Here is a 19,499-nt window from a genome sequence, read left to right on the forward strand (position 1 = left end):
TCCTTTTACCTTTCCCAAACCTCCTCTGTTCATCTTTTAAAACTTATAGATAATTGGATTTGTGAAACCAAAGTCCTTCTAAGAGAAGCTTTTCCTGCCCTATATTTTTGAAATGGAAATACCTGGTCTTCTTCAAGAACGCTTGTCTAGGCCATCTTTTAAAATACAAATTTTGTGGAGATAATTACTATTAAAAGGGGAAAACCTTAGCTATATCTGAACAAATCAATTACATTTATTTAAGCTATTCTTTTCTAAATTAGTAAATTTGGATATAGTTATTGAATGTCTAGGTATTTTGAAATAACATGAAATACTGAAACATTGATTGCTAGACCTGCTTTTGACTTTTCATGACAAACAGGCTGTAGAGTAGATTTGGAGCTATAAATAAATGTCTTATGCTTTACCGGAGATGTATTTATTGAAAGTGAGAATGTGTTTGCCAATAGAGAAACCTATGTTTTTAAAGGTCATCAGATGTGTTCATAAAAGTCAGTCTAGGGAATGTTGTTTCCTTACTTTTTGGTCATTATTGGAAATTGAGGTTTCTAAAAGTTAAAAGTTGAAATTATGTTGAAATAAATTATACAGTTTTAGTAATAGAAGGTAAGACTGCCCTCTGGACATGGAGTCACCCTATACAACTGTTTCCAGGTGACACGTGGGACATAGGGTCCAGCAAATGAGGAATTGATCAGCCCTGACATCTGAAGGGACCCTTTCCTTCCTCTTTGGTGCTCTGGTCATTGGTAAGGCCACCCTCAGAGCATGAGGTAAACACATCCATGGGTCAAATGGGCTTTCTCTCTTAGACCTGCTCTCTCTCTCTCTCTCTCTCTCTCTCTCTGTCTGCCAGTGTGGCTCTCTGAAGTGGGCTTTCTATTGAGTTCCCATCTGAGTGGAATCTCAGGGAATCTCAGGAAGATTCCCGGGGAATCTAGCTGGTGTTTTCATCATTGGTAAGGTCACCTTTAGGCATGGGATAAACACATCCATCTTTTTGTATTTCTCTACTGGTGTGGACTATAACTCCTGGTCCTCTATCTGGAGAATTTATCTCCTGTCTCCAGGTTTCTGACCCTTCTGGGGGCAGAGCAACCCCACCCAGGCTCTTTCCTACTGCTAGATTGCTTGGAACTGAGAATATATTTATTTCCACCACTCTTTTATAGTCCCTGAAGGTTTTATTGAGAGTCTCAACAGGTCTTCTTGCTTGGTATTTAACACCTTCCACTCCCTTTCCCAGTCTTCCTAAAAGTTGTCAAAAGCAAATGAGAAAAATCACATGCTTTCTCTACAAAAAATTTAATTCAGATTATGTGTGCTCGCTTTATGTGCTTAGTCTTCATGTGTATGGTTTTCATGTGCTATGTGTTTGTGTATTACATGTAGTGTATTTGCTGCCTCCGGATGGCAAAATTAGGGTCCAGTATTTTATTGGCCTAAAGATATTAAGTGCTTACTGGTATATGAATTAAGCATGATCCTATGTTCCAGGCAAAATATTTGATATTAAAACCTGTTTGAACTTTGATTAATAATTTTTAAGTATTATTACCAAAAAGGTGTTGTTTTACAAAACATTTATGTTATAATCATTTGGTTAAGTATATTTGACAACCTTCAAAAAGCTTAAATTTTAAAAACTGAGAAACTACTTTGAATTATTCTACCCTGAAATACCTCAAGGATTTATTTTGTCTCCTTATAAAAGAGAAGTTGTTGAAATAATTAGGCCTATTTAATTTGCTCAAAATTACATGGGAAGCTTTGCCAAAGAGAATAATAACTATACTCTATTTGTATACATATAGTTTATAAAAATAGATGTTCTAACCCTGGCTGGCATAGCTCAGTGGACTTAGCACTGTCTTGTGAACCACAGGGTTGATAGTTCGATTCCCAGTCAGGGCAAATGCCTGAGATGCAGGCCAGATCCCCAGTAGTGGGCACATGAAAGGCAACCACACACTGATGCTTTTCTCCCTCTCTTTCTCCCCACCTTCCCATCTGTCTAAAAATAAAGTAAATAAAATCTTAAAAAATAAAATAAAAAAATAACTTAAAAAATAGATGATCTAGAAATTTCAACCAGCCTCAGGGAGGAGCTTACAAAAGAATCAAGTTTAAACAGTAAAATCTCAGGGGTAGCAGGTGTCCTGCCAGTGACATGGGACAAGCCAAGAGTGATGGTTCCCTGTGGGGACATCGAGCAGTGGTACTCTGGGTATTTGTAACCCACACACTGGGAATTTATGAATTGTTCCCATGCTCAATGCACACTTCTGATAAGTCCTCTACAGCATTTTAAAACCTTGCATACTGTTTGGTCTTTATATATATTGAAATTGTGTGTTAAATCTAATAATATGAGCTTTGTATTAATTTTATGTCATTTCATAGTAATTATTACTTACCAAGAAATTGTTATCTGTTGGGGTCCGCCCTGCCTGGTCTCAGGAAGCTGTAACCCCCTGTGGGTAAGGCTGAGTGAGAGACCTCCGGACCAGGAGACACTAAGGAGACAATCTTATTTCCCTGGCATGAGCACTGCCTGCTCTATGTCTGGTTCCCATTGCTTGGTCAGTTAGTCAATGATGGGTAACAATTCTCTGAAGAGAATGAATCTAGAACAGGCATGATCATGTGAGAAAAGCCACCAGGGAAGAGACTCAGGGGGCTGTGGAAATGAGGGGTTGATTGACATCGACCCCTGCCCCCTCGGCTTTGACAAAGCCTGAGTCCTTGTTCTGGCTGTGAGAAATCCAAGTCTCCTGGCTGCCTGTCTCCTCTGCCCGACTCAGGCTTGCAGAAATAGCAGGGGTGGTGCAGTCCAGACCAGAGTCGGCGGACTCCTAGAGTAATTAGACCTGGGGCATAGAATATGCAAGATCCTGGAGACCTGCTTGCTGAGGATGCTCTTGGATTAGAATATGAAGGCACAGGCAGGAAACGAAACTAGCTTTTAGGTCCTGTAGCTTTTTTGTTTTTTTTAAATAACAGATTTTATTTCTTGTTTTTAAAATATATTTTATTGATTATGCTATTACAGTTGTCCCATTTCCCCCTTCTCTCTCCTCCACCCTGTACTCCCTCTCCCACCCACATTCCCCCCCTTTAGTTCATGTCCATGTGTCATACTTACAAGTTCTTTAGCTTCTACATTTCCTGTACTATTCTTGCCCTCCCCCTATCTATTTTCAACCTACATTCTATGCTACTTATTCTCTATACCTTTTCCCCTTCTCTCCTCCTTCCACCCCCCTGTTGCTAACCCTCCATGTGATCTCCATTTCTGTGGTTCTGTTCCTGTTCTAGTTGTTTGCTTAGTTTCTTTTGGTTTTGCTTTAGGTGTGGTTGTTAATAATTGTGAGTTTTCTGTCTTTTTACTATACATGTTTTTTCTTTATCTTCTTTTCTTAGATAAGTCCCTTTAGCATTTCATAAAATAAGGGCTTGGTGATGATGAACTCCTTTAACTTGACCTTATCTGAGAAGCACTTTATCTGCCTTTCCATTCTAAATGAGAGCTTTGCTGGATAGAGCAATCTGGGATGTAGGTCCTTGTCTTTCATGACTTGGAATATTTCCTTCCAGCCCCTTCTTGCCTGTAAGGTCTCTTTTGAGAAATCAGCTGACAGTCTGATAGGAACTCCTTTGTAGGTTACTATCCCCTTATCTCTTGCTGCTTCTAGGATTCTCTCCTTCGTTTTTACCTTGGCTAATGTAATTATGATGGGCCTTGGTGTGCTTCTTCTTGGGTCCAACTTCTTTGGGGCTCTCTGAGCTTCCTAGATTTCTTGGAAGACTATTTCTTTTGCCAGATTGGAGAAGTTCTCCTTTATTATTTGTTCAAATACGTGCTCAATCTGTTGCTTTTCCCCTTCCCCTTCTGGTACCCCTATAATTCGGATGTTGGAACGGATTTCCAGCAAAATGGAGGAATAGGTGGACTCACTGTACCTCCTTGCACAACCAAGATTAGAACAACAACAATTTACAGCTAGAATAACACTCAGAACTGATAGAGGATTTATCTTAATAGAAGTCGGACAGCCAAGAAGTTGAAGTAGACCCGTACATCCAGACTGGTAAGAGAGGACAAGCCAGGCGGGCGCAGGTTGGCGGCACATGGAGGTTGGGAAACTTGGCACAAAATCGGCATGAAAGCCATCCAGCGTGCAAGAACTCAGCAGTGGTCCCTGAGTATGCAAGCTGCGGCTGGCGGACCCAGTGAGGCGGTGATTGTGGACCAGGGCAGAGCTCACAGCCCAGGATCCCAGAGAAGGGACTGAGATCCCAGGAGAACAGAACTACCGCCATTGTTTCCTCCCATCCCCGCTCCCACCCCCTCCCCTACCCCCACATATAACGTCACAATCTAGCAACTGGGGTGCCCAGCCCCAGTGAACACCTGAGGCTCTGCCCCTCACCGTAACAAGAGCGACCAGACCCCCCCCAAAAAGAGAGAGCGATGGCTCAAATAGAAGAACAAATCAGTGCCCCAGAACTCATCCTTTTGAGCGACGAAGAAATAGCTAACCTATCAGATGCACAGTTCAAAACACTGGTGATCAGAAAGCTCATGGAATTGGTTGATTTTGGGCACAAATTAGATGAAAAGATGCAGGTTACCATAAAAGAGATGCAGGAAGATGCATGGAGGAGAGCCAATAGTGAAGGGAAGGAAACTGGGTCTCAAAACAATACAGTGGACCAGAAGGAAGATAGAATCAACCAAGTAGGAAAGCATGATGAAATAAGAATTCAAAAAAACGAGGAGAAGCTTAAGAGCATCCAGGTCCTGTAGCTTTTTAAGTGATAAAACCCCAAACTCAGCATGAGCCCCGTCAGCCCTTTGAAAGCTATCTATTCATTTGATCTTCCCTACCAGACTGTAATCAACAAACTGTATCTGTATTCTTAATAAAAGCCTGCTTGGGCAGGAAGGTGCAGCTCTCTTCCCTTGAGAGAGTGGCCATTACATTCCTATTTCTCCACAGGACTCGGTAGTCCATGTGTATACTTTCTTGTGTCTTGAGCATCTGCAGCATTTGTGGTCACTGCAGGCCAGTGGCTACTTCAGTTATCTTGAAATTTTACACCTTACAAAAAAGCAAAATTCTTCATCAATTGCATTTTATTTGAATCTACACCGATGTCATTTTAAGTTGTGTCATTTACAAATAGTCATTGTTTTACTCTAATGAATTTACAAATATACTATATAATGTCTTTGGAAAGTTCATGAAGAAAAACTCTGACTTACTCTAAATTACAGGTATGTAATCTTTAAAGCAAGATGCATATCAGGTCATATCTTTAAAGTAAAGATTTATAGAATCCTACAGAATAACTGAATTTATGGAAATACTAGCAAATAGTCAAAGCAAATAAAATTCATTATATGAGAGGGGATGGGAAGATGGCAAGAGGATGAGAACATGGCGGTGAGGTAGGTGTGAGCTGAACCCACTTGCTCATGCACACAACTGGGACACCTAGCCAGTCTTCTGAAGAACAAAGTCAATAGCCAACAGAATCCCAGCTAATATGCAGTTTGGAAGCCAAAGATTATAGGGACACTGAAAACCATATGGTAAGGAGATTGTATAGGGATGGTAAAGTCTCTGGGACTTGTGTGGGGACCAAGGCTGCTGCAGTCCCTGGACTGGTGCCTGGCACCAGGGACAGCTGCTGCTGGAGGAGAGCCAGATCAACAATTGTAACTTCCCTGCTCACTCACTTCCCAGAGCAGGGAAGGCAGTCCCCCACCAGGAGAGACCTGAATGCTTGAAGTTGCTGTGGGGAATAAAGATGCAGTGGGAGATGCACAGAGGAGGTGTTCCCCTACTGGGACTGTGGATCTGGGCTTGGACAGTACCAGAAAAATTGGAGAGCTAGGTGACACCTGGAGATATGAGAAGCACTGGGCCGCAACCAACCCTGACCCAGATAGTCTCTGCACTGGTCAGAGAGTTGGGCTGTGTGAAAAGCCAGGTGCTTGTTAACAATGGTGGGAGCAAACAAGAGAAATTTATTCAAAACAAGGCTCTCGCCTGCTGTTTAAGGAACTCTCATAACACAGCAGGGTCAGCAAAGAGGGAGGAAGAGGGGTGCGATTTGCCCTCACTAACTGATCAAAGTGGGGCAACAGGAGCTCAGAGGGGTAGTAGTCCTCAGAGAGATTTAATTTAAGAGGGGATCTAAACTTCCCTGAAAGGACTTCGTGAGTGTGCAGCGTCCAGACCAACAAAGAGGGAGAAGGGATGTGGGTTGCTCCCACTTGGTGCACCTCAAGATCTAAGCAAAGAGTAGCAAACAAGGTAGATTAAATGCACCAGCATGACACATATATATGGACAGTGGGGGTCGCACAGCACTGTGAAGGCTTGGGCTGGAGGTTGGACACCTATGAATATTGGAGGCCAGACCAAGCCACCAACACAGAGATATAGGAAAGAAAAAATAAAATATGGTACCCAGGCCCCCTCTGCCTGCACCAACTAGGAAGACCAACAGAATGCATTTGGTAGGTTCAAGGTAGGTAGGAGACATGTTCTTTTTCTTTCCTTTTCTTTTCTTTTCTTTCTTTTCTTTTTTTTCTTCCAAGTATAAGACAATGAGACCTAGAGCTGTAAAAGGGTCAAAGACAGATCCATAAGAGATTAAGAAGACTAATGCCAACAATCAAAACAAAATTCATTTTGCTATCCTACAGAACTTGCATTTTATTTATTTTTATTTTTAATTTTTTGTTATTTTATTTTTTTTAATTTCTGTTTCTTCCATGTATTTTTCTTGGTTTTGTTTGCTTGATTTCATTGTTCAACTAGTTTTCTTTGTTTTCCCTTTCATATTGCATTTTAATTTCTATCCCTTCACTTCACTCACATTCCTATAATACACTACTCTTGGTCTTTTACTTTTTATTCTTTTTATTCAGATCATTCATTTCTTGTCATATTATTGTTGTTCCCATTTCCACACAGCACCCTTCCCTGGACTTGGTCCATTTTACTAACTTTCTGAGCTTTATTATTGCTGTGGTTAACTTCATGCTCTCACACACTAAGCCAAGTTTCTATCACTTACTCTCACTATATCTCATCATTTAATCTAGGATAAGCGCTTTGCTTTTTGGAGTCAGCTCACATTCTTCATCCCCTCTAATAAGGTTCTTATCTCTTTTTAACCCTAAATAAAAAGTGACTATTTGGGTGAAATATCAAGGTTAATGCTGTACTTCTCCAAAGGATCACCCATCTGCTAGCCCATCTGCTTGGTGCTTTAAATCCCATAGAATACTCTACTATTGTCATAATCCACTCCATCTTCACCCTTCCCCAGATCACACAAAAGATAAGGTGGCAGTTGCAAATACCATTAAACCCACCAAAGGAGAGAACACAACAACAAAGGAGCAACCAATAGGTAAAACCCAAGTACAAAAAGAAAGCCCACGCAAGCAGAAAAAAGGGCAACCCTAGAGCATCCAGACAAGGAGATCAAAGACACCACTCCACTAAATCCCATAGAACTCCTATGTTAATGTTTACCCTATTAGGACAGCTAGCAAAGCAGAGTATTGGGAATCACAGAAACAAACAAAAAGAGTCAACCAGAGTGGGAAGACAAAGAAAGAACTTGCATCTTAAAGCAATGGATGACTCCCCACTAAAAGAGCTAAATGCAATAGAGGCAAGCAAATTATCAGATAGAGAATTCAAAAGAATGGTTATAAGGATGCTCAAGGAACTTACAGAAAACTACAAAGAACAGAGTGGGCACTACAAGAGTTTGAAAAATGATATAGAAACTATAAACGAGAACCAGTATGAAATGAAGAAAACAATTTCTGAAATAAAAAACACGCTAGAAAGAAATATAAGCAGGCTGGATGAAGCAGAGGACCAAATTAGTGAGCTGTAAGACGAAGTTGAAAGAAATATCCAGGTGTCTAGCAGCTGCATGACAAAAGACTTAAAAAATATGAAGATAGCTTAAGGGAACTGCAACACAACATGAAATGCAACAACATTAGAATCATTGGAACACCAGAATGATAAGGAAAGGAGCAAGGAATAGAAATGCTGTTTGAAAAAATAATGGAAGAAAACTTTCTGAACCTGGAAAGGGGAAAGACCACACAATTTCAGGAAGCACAGAGGGTCGCAATCAAGATGAACTCAAAGAGGTCTACTCCAAAACACATCATAATTAAAATGCCAAGTTTTAAATACAAAGAGAATCTTAAAAGCAGCAAGGAAGAAACAAGAAGTAACATACAAGGGACCTCCAATACTGCTATTTGCTGATTTCTCAACAGACATGCTTCAGGCCAGGAGAGAATGGCAACAAATATTCCAAGAAATGAAAGGCAAAGGCCTGCAACTAAGACGACTCTCAGTTAAAATGGAAGGTAGCATAAGGAGTTTCCCAGAAAAAGAAGGCTGAAAGAATACAGCTCCATGAAACCAGCACTATAAGATATGTTAAATGGACTGCTATAAGAAGGCAAAGGAAAAGAGTCAGAGAGATAGGAACACAGATACAAAGGGGAAAAATGAATAAGTACTTATCTAAAATAACTTTAAATGTGAATAAATTAAATGTTCCAATCAAAAGACATAGGTGTGGCAGACTCCAGCCAGCAGAGTACATCTATTTTGTTTTCATCTAATAAGATGAGAACAAATGCACAGGCTACAGCAATTCTGCGGAGAAAAAGGGGATGGTACGGCCACTCTCTCAAGAGGAGAGTGCCCCAACCCTTGCCTAGACAAGTTTTATTGTCTTTCTTGGGTCTTACATCAAAGAAGAATTTATTACCTGTTACGTAGAATATTATGTCTACATTTTAGGTACAATCAAGGAAATGAAAATAACACATGCAGAAGGGAAAAAGGCAAGCTGATTGGCTCCATCCTTGGGAAAATTCACACAGGCTTTGGAAATTACCTTGAAGATAGACAGTATACATTTACTGTTTCAGACCAGGATGAGAGATTTTTAGCAAGAGCAAGCCATAACAGTCTGTATGCGTTTTCTAGGCCTGATTCCCATGGGAAAACTCAGTTTGAAGGTCTGGCTCCTGCCCACCACCTCACTTCTGTAGGTTTTCCATACAGAGCTGAGTTACATTTGCCAGACCAAAACAAACCACTCCCCTACAATTCTCCCTTTTTTCTATCTTTTTGTTAAGACTGTGGAGGTGGTGAATCCCACAAGACTTGCTACTTGCTGATCTCTTTTGTGACCCTGGACAAATAATGTGTAAATGCATCAAAATATACAAAGCATTATTATAATCAGTAAACAACTGATGGCTCCAGTGACCCACAATCTCAGGTTGAGTCTATCCAATTTTTTTGACTTAGCAAGCTGAGATTATCACTTAGCGTTTGAAAAATTTCCTGTTTAGGTTAGCATTAATGTCTTGCAACTATTGACATAACCCCAGTTGCAATTTATTAATTTGTCCCTTTAAATTGGTAGAAAAAGCTCTTCTTAGGTGATGTGGAATATTACTCTAGGAGTATTGGCTGGAGTTTTATTGGAGTGGTCACTGCACTCCACAGTTTGGAGAAACCAGGATCACAGGTCAGCTGCTGATGGGTCACTAGCATGTCCTGGCATTCACAGATCCAGTTGAGGGCTGATTCGATTGCAGAAAGGTGAGTCAGAATTTCTTGATCAATCTAGGCCTTTTGAAGCATTTGTAAAGTGGAATTGGTTAAGAGAGCATCAACAGTATGAGCAGTTTGAACTGATTTAATGAGGACAGTGGTTGCCGTGGCAGCAGTAGCTGCAACAACTATAGCAGAGACAATAAATGCATTTAAGGTGCCAACAAACTGTCAGACTTTTAAGGAAGCCAGCGCATTGTTAAGTGCTACTATGCCATTGGGATCTTCCCATTCTCTGGTTACATCAACTGGCACCCATACTTCAGTTTGTCTTCTAACTACCTAAATCGTAGTGAGGCTTCACTGAGTAATATTGAGATGAGTAAGACAGCTGGCATATATGGAGCCTGCAGGGACAGGCAAAGAATAAATTTTTGCTGATTTATTATAAAAGACTTGAGCTGTCCCTGGAGTTGCTAAAACCAAGTAAGGGTGAGAGGTACAAACCATAACCCAATCCTGTTTTGGAGGGCCATTCTGGTAGAAATACCTTAAAAAATTTTTTTATACAGGCATTTTCTAGCAATAAAAGGCAAGCCCATTTTCCTAGAGTTGTAATGCCAAGGGCTAGTGTGTTTGGGAGAAATAATTCTGATAATAGGTGCCCCAGTACCGGGCCCCTCCCACTACATATTAGTATATGGGTATAGAGGCTGAGCTGGAACTATTGTTATGCCATGCTTAGCCAGTACCTTCCAATTAGCTCCCCAGTTCTCCACTACGAAAGGACTCTTGGGGAGAAAAGCAATAGTGGCATTTGATCCTCTGCACAAAGACCAAGAGACTAAGTCTTTATGGCTAGTGTCTAAAGTACAAGAAGGAAATGGAGGGGGATTGAGAGTATGATAAATTCCCTCCTGGATACATAGGCTGACTGTAGTTACCATGGAAAGCTGATAGTAATCACTGTATTGCTCTTTGCTTGCAGCGTAAAGTTGCTCCTTTAAAGGAAAGCACAAAGTGTCAGTAAGAACAGAAACATAAACTAGTAAATACTTAGCTACATAAACCGTATTTTTTTTGGCACCAGAATCCAGTGCTTGTTTTCTTCTAATGGGCTGTCTGGTCTGTTAGCTAATAGGTTTTCATTTCCAGGTAGCAGAGCTTGATGTCTGCTTTGTTCATGATAAGGCTTCACCCTTTTCGCCGGTAGCCAGACAGGACCTGTAGGGATGGAAATGCACGCATACCCTCTTCCCATGTTAAGAGGTCTGCAGGGCCTTGCCAAGAGCCATTTCCCAGCGGATTTCTATATAAAACCTGAGGATGAGATGACTTTGGCTCTTTCTTCTGAAAATGTTTCTTAATTGGTGTATAGGTTGATTCATCACAATTTAGAAAATTATAGGTGAACATAGTTAACATAATCAAATTTTGGGGGGTAGACCCTTGAACTCCCCCTTTTTTGTTTTTTTAAGAAGATTTTTAAAGGTATGATGCACCCATTCAACAATTGCCTGACCAGTTGAATTGTAAGGTATTCCTGTTTTATGTTGGATATTCCAGTGCTGAAGGAAGGCTTGAGTAGAATGGGCAAGATATCCTGGGCTATTGTCAGTTTTAATTTGCTGAGGCTATCTTAAATGACTAAAAGCCTGAAGCCAATGGGCTTGTCTACTTTTAGCAGATTCTCTTGTTAAAGCAGATGCATGTAGGGCACCAGAGTAAGTATTAATAGAAATATGAATGTATTTGTATTTTCTAAAGGGAGAGTAATGAGTGACATCTGTTTGTCAAATCATTTGAGAGCTTAGTCGAGGGTTAACTCCTGTGGATGGAGATGCCTTAGTAAGGGTTTGACAGTCAGGACATTCTTTAATAAGTTGCTTAGCTTGGGAATGATAAAGAAACAGTCTTTCTTTTCTATTACTTTTCCTGTTTAGCTCTGGGGGTTTGATTCTCACCCTCCTGGGAGGGCTTTTTTAAGCCCTTAGCTCTTGGCTTCCCAGTTTGCAACAGGTAGGAGACAGTATGAATGAGTTTTGGTTCTAAGTGGTGGCTGAAAAACAGCTTTAGTTTTAAAAGTGCTATTTTTTTTTCCGCTTGGAAAGACAGGCCCCCTGCTGTTTCTGCATGCTGTAATGAGTTTGAGCAGCAAGTTAACTGCCCTGTTGTTCTTAGGACTTGGTAGTTCCTAGGTTCAAAGTTCGCCAGAAAAATGGGGAGGATGGGGGAGTGCTCTGCATAAATATGTTTTAGACAAAAGTAGTTACATGCCAAGGGCCTTTCATGACTCAGCTGACTAACCCTTCTCTCTGAGAAAATAGCCAGTTCTTCCCCAAGGAAATGATCAGTGCTTACAGGTATTGAGTTAAAAAATGATACTTATTCTTCTGTGGAGAATGGCTAGTTCTCTCCAGAAGACGGTACACCTATATTTTGTTTTTACAATAAAAAGTCACAGCTCCAGCATAAACAAGGAGGATTCTTAATATTTTTTAACATGTCACACCCCCATTCTACTTAAAGCATGCTTTAGATTGACAAATTTATGAACACATTCATAACTTTTAGAAACAGTTTTTTTCTCTACTGGCAAATACATTTACTTGTTTTGTTTTGTTTTTTTAATTCTTGGTGATTACTGAATTCCTGGAATGTGCTCAAAAGTGAGCTGTCTCATTATCTAGTGCCCTTGACAACTTTAGGGAGGGAGGATGCTAAGCTCAGCATAGTTTGTTCCCAGGACCAAAGCAATCCCAGGGCCTTCAGACGGAAGAATCAGAATGGTTAGAAGACACATGTTCTCATTGTTTTTCTTCTTGCTTCCCTCAGACACTTTTTACTGTCAAAAGTGTCTGAGGGAAGTGAGATTTTTTTCCTTCTTTAAACAATCAATTTAAATTCTGAGTAGAATTCTTATGATGTAACATTAGGGATCTCATTCTATTTACCAAAACATTTTGAGACTGAGACATTACTTTTAAAACAAACAAAACTAAAATTCACGCAAATCAGTACTTTCAAATTAAATCCTCTGAAGGAGGGAGTGAGACACTAGCCTTTATCTCACACTACCTGGTGCTGTTTTAACTTCTGCCCAACTTTTTCCTAAATAACTAAGTCTAAAGATCCCTTATCAGGAAGACATTTAGCAGCCTTAAAAAGCTGCTGAATTAACATAAAACATTGCTCTTGTTCTTTAGAAAGTCCATTCCCCATGGTTGAGGATTCACAGAAAGTTTTTTTTTAATTTTATAACAAATAAAAGAACATTTTTCTAAAATTCCTCCCACCACAAGTGCGGTGATTACAAAACCAGTTTTGCTTTCACTCCATCTGCACCTGTAGATCCTATTTGTTCCTAGTGAAAAGAATGTAGTAGGTCAAAATGTACTGTAGGCAAGAGGCAGTCAAGGAGGGCTGCCTGGCTTCCAAGGTACTGTAACCCCGTTTATGGGTTTCAGGTTTTTTCCACATGTTTAAGGCTTCAAGGAGGGGCTCGAAGCACCAGGTGACCAACCTTTATATTGCATTCACTGACCAAGCCAAGAGTTAAATTACTGTGATTGGAATTCCCTGTGAGGCCCCTGCACATCTTGGGGATTGACTCCAGACACTTCTGCAAGGCCCCTACTCATGTAGGAATGCCTGAGATCTCAAGCCGAAGGGAGGAATGCCTCTTATCTTCAGTACTTCGGCAAGAAGCTGAGACACTCATAAATAACCCTGTAACACTGAGTTCTAGAAGTAATCTTCAGAGTCTGGTTGAAACCCAAACACTCATTTACTATTTGCTTTTCTGTTTACAGCCAGGCAGAAGGAAAAGGCTTCTACCCTTTAAAATGGCTGCAAAAAGCAGCTTTTAAAGAAAGAATTCACTGAGGTACTTGTAAGGGAAAAAAGCTAATTGAAAGGAAAATTCATTGCTTTCTCCCAAGCCTAAAACCTGATTGGGGGTTGTGCCACAGAGATGGGCTTGTGAATGTTTTTACAGTGTGTCTCTCCTTGTATGGACTTTTGCTTGCAGTTGGCAGGAAACCTAGTGTTCTATCCTGGTCCACTTCCCAACTTATCCTGTCACAGGTGACTTCCAGTGGCAGGTGTCCTCATGGCTCTTAATTACCCAACCCGTGCCCATGAAGTGCGGCGATTGCCAGAGAGAGAGAGCAAGGCTCCTGCTTACTAAAGAGAGTGCTGTGGCAAGAGAGGGTGACCTTGGAAAGATACCCTTTTTCTCTGAAATATAACACACCCTTTGACCTTATCAAAAAGCACTTGTGTTGCTGGCCCTTACCTGAGCTGATGCGCACGTTCCAACCAAGTTGATGTGTTGGCCACAACTGTGACTCGTAGCATCTGGGTTGCTGTTGGAGTGCCAGAGATGGCAGACTCTGGTCAGCAGAGTACACCTGTTGAGACTGAAGATGAGAATAAATATGTACAGGCTACAGCAATCCTGTGGAGAAAAAGGGGATGGTACGGCCACTCTCTCAAGAGGGGAGCACCTCGAAGTGCCTTGACCACTTGCTTAAGAGGAGAGTGCCCCAGCCCTTGCCTAGACAAGTTTTATTGTTTTTCTTGGGTCTTACATCAAAGAAGGATTTATTACCTGTTACATAGAATATTATTGTCTACATTTTAGGTACAATCAAGGAAATGAAAATAACACATGCAGAAGGGAAAAAGGCAAGCTGATTGACTCCATCCTTGGGAAAATTCACACAGGCTTTGGAAATTACCTTGAAGATAGACAGTATACATTTACTGTTTCAGACCAGGATGAGAGATTTTTAGCAAGAGCAAGCCATAGCAGTCTGTATGCGTTTTCTAGGCCTGATTCCCACAGGAAAACTCAGTTTGAAGGTCTGGCTCCTGCCCACCACCTCACTTCTGTAGGTTTTCCATACGAAGCAGAGTCACATTTGCCAGACCAAAAAGAACCAGTCCCCTACACATAGGGAAGCTGAATGGATAAGCAAACATGATACACACATATGCTGCCTACAAAAGACCCACCTCAGGACAAAAGATCTGCACAAACTGAAAGTGAAGGGTTGGAAAAACATATTCCAACCAAATGGACAGGAAATAAAAATCTGGGGTAGCAATACTTATACAAGACAAAATAGACTTCAAAACAAAAGCCATAAATAGAGACACTGAAGGACATTTCATAATACTCAAGGGAATCATCCACCGAGAAGACATAATCGTTGTAAACATGTATGCACCCAACATAGGAGCACCCAAATATATATGCAAAATATTGAAGGACTTCAAGAAAGACATAGACAGCAACATAGTAATACTAGGGAATTTGAACAACCCAGTGTCAAAAATACAGAGATCTTCCGAACTAAAGATCAACAAGGATATTGTGGCATTGCACAATGCCCTAGATCAAATGGACTTAACTGATATACATACAACTTTTCATCCCAAGGAAGCAAATTACACATTGTTTTCAAATTTATATAGAATATTTTAAAAGATAGACCACATAATAGGACACTGAATAGCCTCAACAAATTCAAGAAAATTGAAATCATATCAAGCATTTTCTCAGAACACAAGGGCCTCAAACAAGAAACTAACTGCAAGGAAAAAACACTCAAATTCATAGAGATTGAATAGCATGCTATTAAACAATGAATGGGTTAATAATGAGATCAAGGAAGAAATCAAAAATTTCTGAAATCAAATTAAAACACACGTTAGTCCAAATCAGAAGGAACACAGCAAAGAGTCCTGAGTAGGAAATTTATAGCAATACAGGCTTACCTAAAAAAAAAAAAAATAGAAACATTTCAAATAAACAACTTCACCCTACATCTGCAAGAAATGGAGGAACAACAAGAAACAAATTCTGTAGCGAGCAGATGAAAGAAAATAACCAAGGTCAGAGCAGAATTAAATGACATAGAGACTAAAGAACAATCCAAAGGATCAATAAATCCAGGAGGTGGTTCTTTGAAAAGATAAACAAAATCAATAAGCCTTTAAGCAGATCAACAAAAAAAAAAGAGAGAAAGAGAGAGAAAGGACCCAAATAAAATCAGAAATTAAAGAGGAGAGATTACAACTGATCCCACAGAAATACAAAGAACTGTAAGCAATAACTATGATCAATTTTATGCCAAGAAATTTGAAAACCTAGGTGAAATGGACAAATTTCTAGAAAAATATAATTTCCCAAAACTGAATGAAGAAGAAGCAGAAAGCCTGAGCAGACCAATACCAGGTGGTGAAATCAAAGCACTAATCAAAAATTCCTGTCAAACAAAATCCCTGGGCTGCATGGTTTCACAGGAGAATTTTACAAAACAGTTAAGAGCTAACCCCCATACTTCTCAGACTATTCCAAAAAATACAAGCAGATTGAAGACTCCTAGACTCTTTTTATGGAGCCAGGATCATCCTAATCCCAAAACCATGAAGACACAACAAAGAAAGAAAACTACAGGCCAGTATTGCTGATGAACATAGAATCCTCAACAAAATATTGGCAAACTGCATCCAGCAATAAACTAAAAAGATCATACACCATGATCAAGAGGGATTCATCCAAAGGATAAAAGAATGGTACAAATCAGTAAACATAATACATCACATAAACAAAATAAAAGACAAAATCAAATGATATTATCAATAAATGAGGAAAAGGCATTTGATCAAGTACAGTACCCATTTATGACAAAAACACTGAGCAAAGTGGGAATAAATGGAGTGTACTTCAATGAAATAAAGGCCATATATGAGAAACCTATGGCCAAAATTATACTAACAGGCAAAAACTAAAAGTTTTCCCCCCAGGATCAGGAACAAGACAAGGGTGTCTGCTTTCACCACATCTATTCAACATAGTATTGGAACTCCTAGCCACAGTGATCAGAGAAGAGAAAGAAATAAAAGGCATCCAAATTGGAATGAAGGAAGAAAGCTGTCACTGTTTGCAAATCACATGATAGTGTACATAGCAAACCCTATAAAGTCCACCAAGAAACTACTCAATGTAATAAATCAATTTGGCAAAACAGCTGGATTTAAACATGAACAATGAAATATCAGAAACAGAGATCAGGGAAAAAATCCCACTTGATATAGCAACGAGGAAAATAAAGTACCTGGGAATAAATCTTACCAAGGAGTTAAAATACCTAATCTCAGAAAACTACACAACACTAAAGAAAGAAATTAAAGAAGACAATAAATAGATACCTATACTGTGTTCATGGATTGTAAGAATTTCCATTATCAAAATGTCCATATTATGCAAAGCAAATTACACATTGAAAGCAATAACTATTAAAATACTAATGACATATTTCACAGATAGAGAAAAAACATTTCAAAACTGTATATAGAACTGTACATGACCCCAAATAGCCTCAGCAATTTTGAGAAAGAACAAAATAGAAGGGATCACAATACTATCAAACTATATCAAACTATATTACAAACCCACTGTAATCAAAACAGTCTGGTACTGGCATCAGAACTGGCACAGACCAATGGAACAGAATAGAGAGCCCAGAAATAAACCCATGTCTCCATGGTCAATAATATTTGACAAAGTGGGGAGGAGCATAAAATAGAGTATAAATAGCCTCTTCAACACAGGGTGTTGGTAGATCTATACAGCTACATGGAAAAAAATGAAACTCAATCATCAACTTACACCATACACCACAATAAAATCAAGATTAATAAAAGGGCTAAATGTAAGTCATGACATCATAAAAGTGCTAGAAGAGAACATAGTCAGGAAAACCTCAGATATATACACAGCAATATTGTCACCAATACATTGCCTAGGGCATAAAGGAAAAAAATGAACAAATGGGAATTCATGAAATAAAAAAGCTTCTGGATGGCTAAACAAAACATCAGCAAAATGAAAACGGAATAAATTGTATGGGAAAATCTATTTGCCAACGACATTCTGAGAAGGGCTTGATCTCCAAAATATATAAAGAACTCATAGGACTCAACACCTGGAAGACAAACAATCCAATTAAAAAAAATGATTAAAGGACTTCAACAGACACTTCTCCAAGAAGGACATACAGAGGGTCCAGAGACATATGAAAGGATACTCAACATCACCAGCCAGCAGAAAGATGCAAATTAAAACCACAGTGAGATACCACTTCACACCAGTTAGAATGGCCATCATTAACAAATTAACAAACAAAAAGTGCTGGTAAGGATGTGGGGAAAAGGGAACCCTAGTGAACTATTGGTGGGAATACAGGCTGGTACAGCCAGTGTGGAAAACAGTATGGAATTTCCTCAGAAAACTAAAAATGAAACTGCCTTTTGACCCAGCAATACCACTGCTGGGATTATACCCTAAGAACCCTGAAACACCAATCCAAAAGAACCTATACAGCCCAATGTTCATTGAAGCACAATTTACAATAGCCAAGTGTTGGAAGTAACCTAAGTGCCCATCAGTAAATGAGTGGGTGACAAAATTGTGGCACATTTACACAAAAGAATACTAAACAGCAGAAAGAAAGGAGAGCCTGTCCTTTGTGACAGCATTGATGAATGTAGAGAGCATCATGCTAAGTGAAATAAGCCAGTTGGTGAAAGACAAATACCATATGATCTCACCTCTAAGTGGAACCTAATCAACAAAACAAACAAACCAGAAATATAGAATCAGAAACATGGAAATAAGGAACAAATGGACAGCGACTAAAGGGGTGGAGGAGAGGGATAACAAGGAATAGAAGGGGAAGGATCTAGTCATGGAACATGCACAAAGGACACATGGATATGGACAACGGGGTGGGGATTGACTGTGGGATTGGGCAGTTTGTTGGGCAATGGAGAACCACTGGGGAAAATTTGGGATAACTGTAATTGAACAACAATAAAAAATAATAAAGTAGAAGCAAAAAGAAAGAAATAATAGAAATGTCTCAAATTTTATGTAGGTCAAACTTGGTCTCCCATCATCCAACCTGGAAGACCATTTTAGAGCAGTTTATAAGAGGAGACAAAACAGGAAACTACATCCCCTTCATTTTCAGCTTCTTGGCTTTGGTGTCTCATGGATAATGGAGATGATGAATGGCTGGCAGTGGGGCTGGGGTACAGAAACCAAGACAGAATTGGTTGCTAGGTCCACAATTAAAGAAACTTGGAGAGAAGTGACCAAGGACCATGAGTAATCTGGGAGACATTTCTGCTTTGGGGTGAAAAGTTAGTGGACCTTCAGTAATTTTTGAATTTTCTACCATATTCATGCCTTATTTATGCAAAACAAATTAAATTTTTTAAAGGACACAAATGAATTTTGAAGTATTTAAAGCACTCCTCTTTTGCAGAGAAAGAGACATTCTATTTTAAATTTTAAACTTTAAAAAAGGTTTTGCTGAGAAAATGAGTAACTTTTGTTTCAGAAATTTACATTGTGATTTTGAGAAATATTGATTCATTTACAAATAGGCTCTGAAGTTTTTTCTAACTGTAAAGAATTATGAGGTATCTCATTTTGACATACTGGTCTGTCCATTCTACATCCTTTAAAGTTTTTCATTATGAGACAGCATTTAACTTGCTATTTTCAAATGCATTTATTATTCATATCTAAATTTTGGTCTGGTTGCAACTATGAGAAAAACAGGGAGAACCAAGGTAAAAGGAAAAGAGCAAAGAAAAAAATCATCCAACATGTATTAATTTACAAATTATTGTATATGCTCAACGTTATGTCACCACATGCCATTAAAAAGAATGTGTTACTGATGTGAAAATATATCCTATTTATGTTAAAAAAAAGTTGCAGTACATTATGTAGAATAAATGAATTTATTTGTAAAGTAATATAGTAAGGTACATACTGAAAAACTA

Source organism: Phyllostomus hastatus, unplaced genomic scaffold (assembly GCF_019186645.2).
Source record: "Phyllostomus hastatus isolate PE091 unplaced genomic scaffold, TTU_PhHast_1.1 phas_scaffold_60, whole genome shotgun sequence".
Classification (NCBI taxonomy): Eukaryota; Metazoa; Chordata; class Mammalia; order Chiroptera; family Phyllostomidae; genus Phyllostomus; species Phyllostomus hastatus.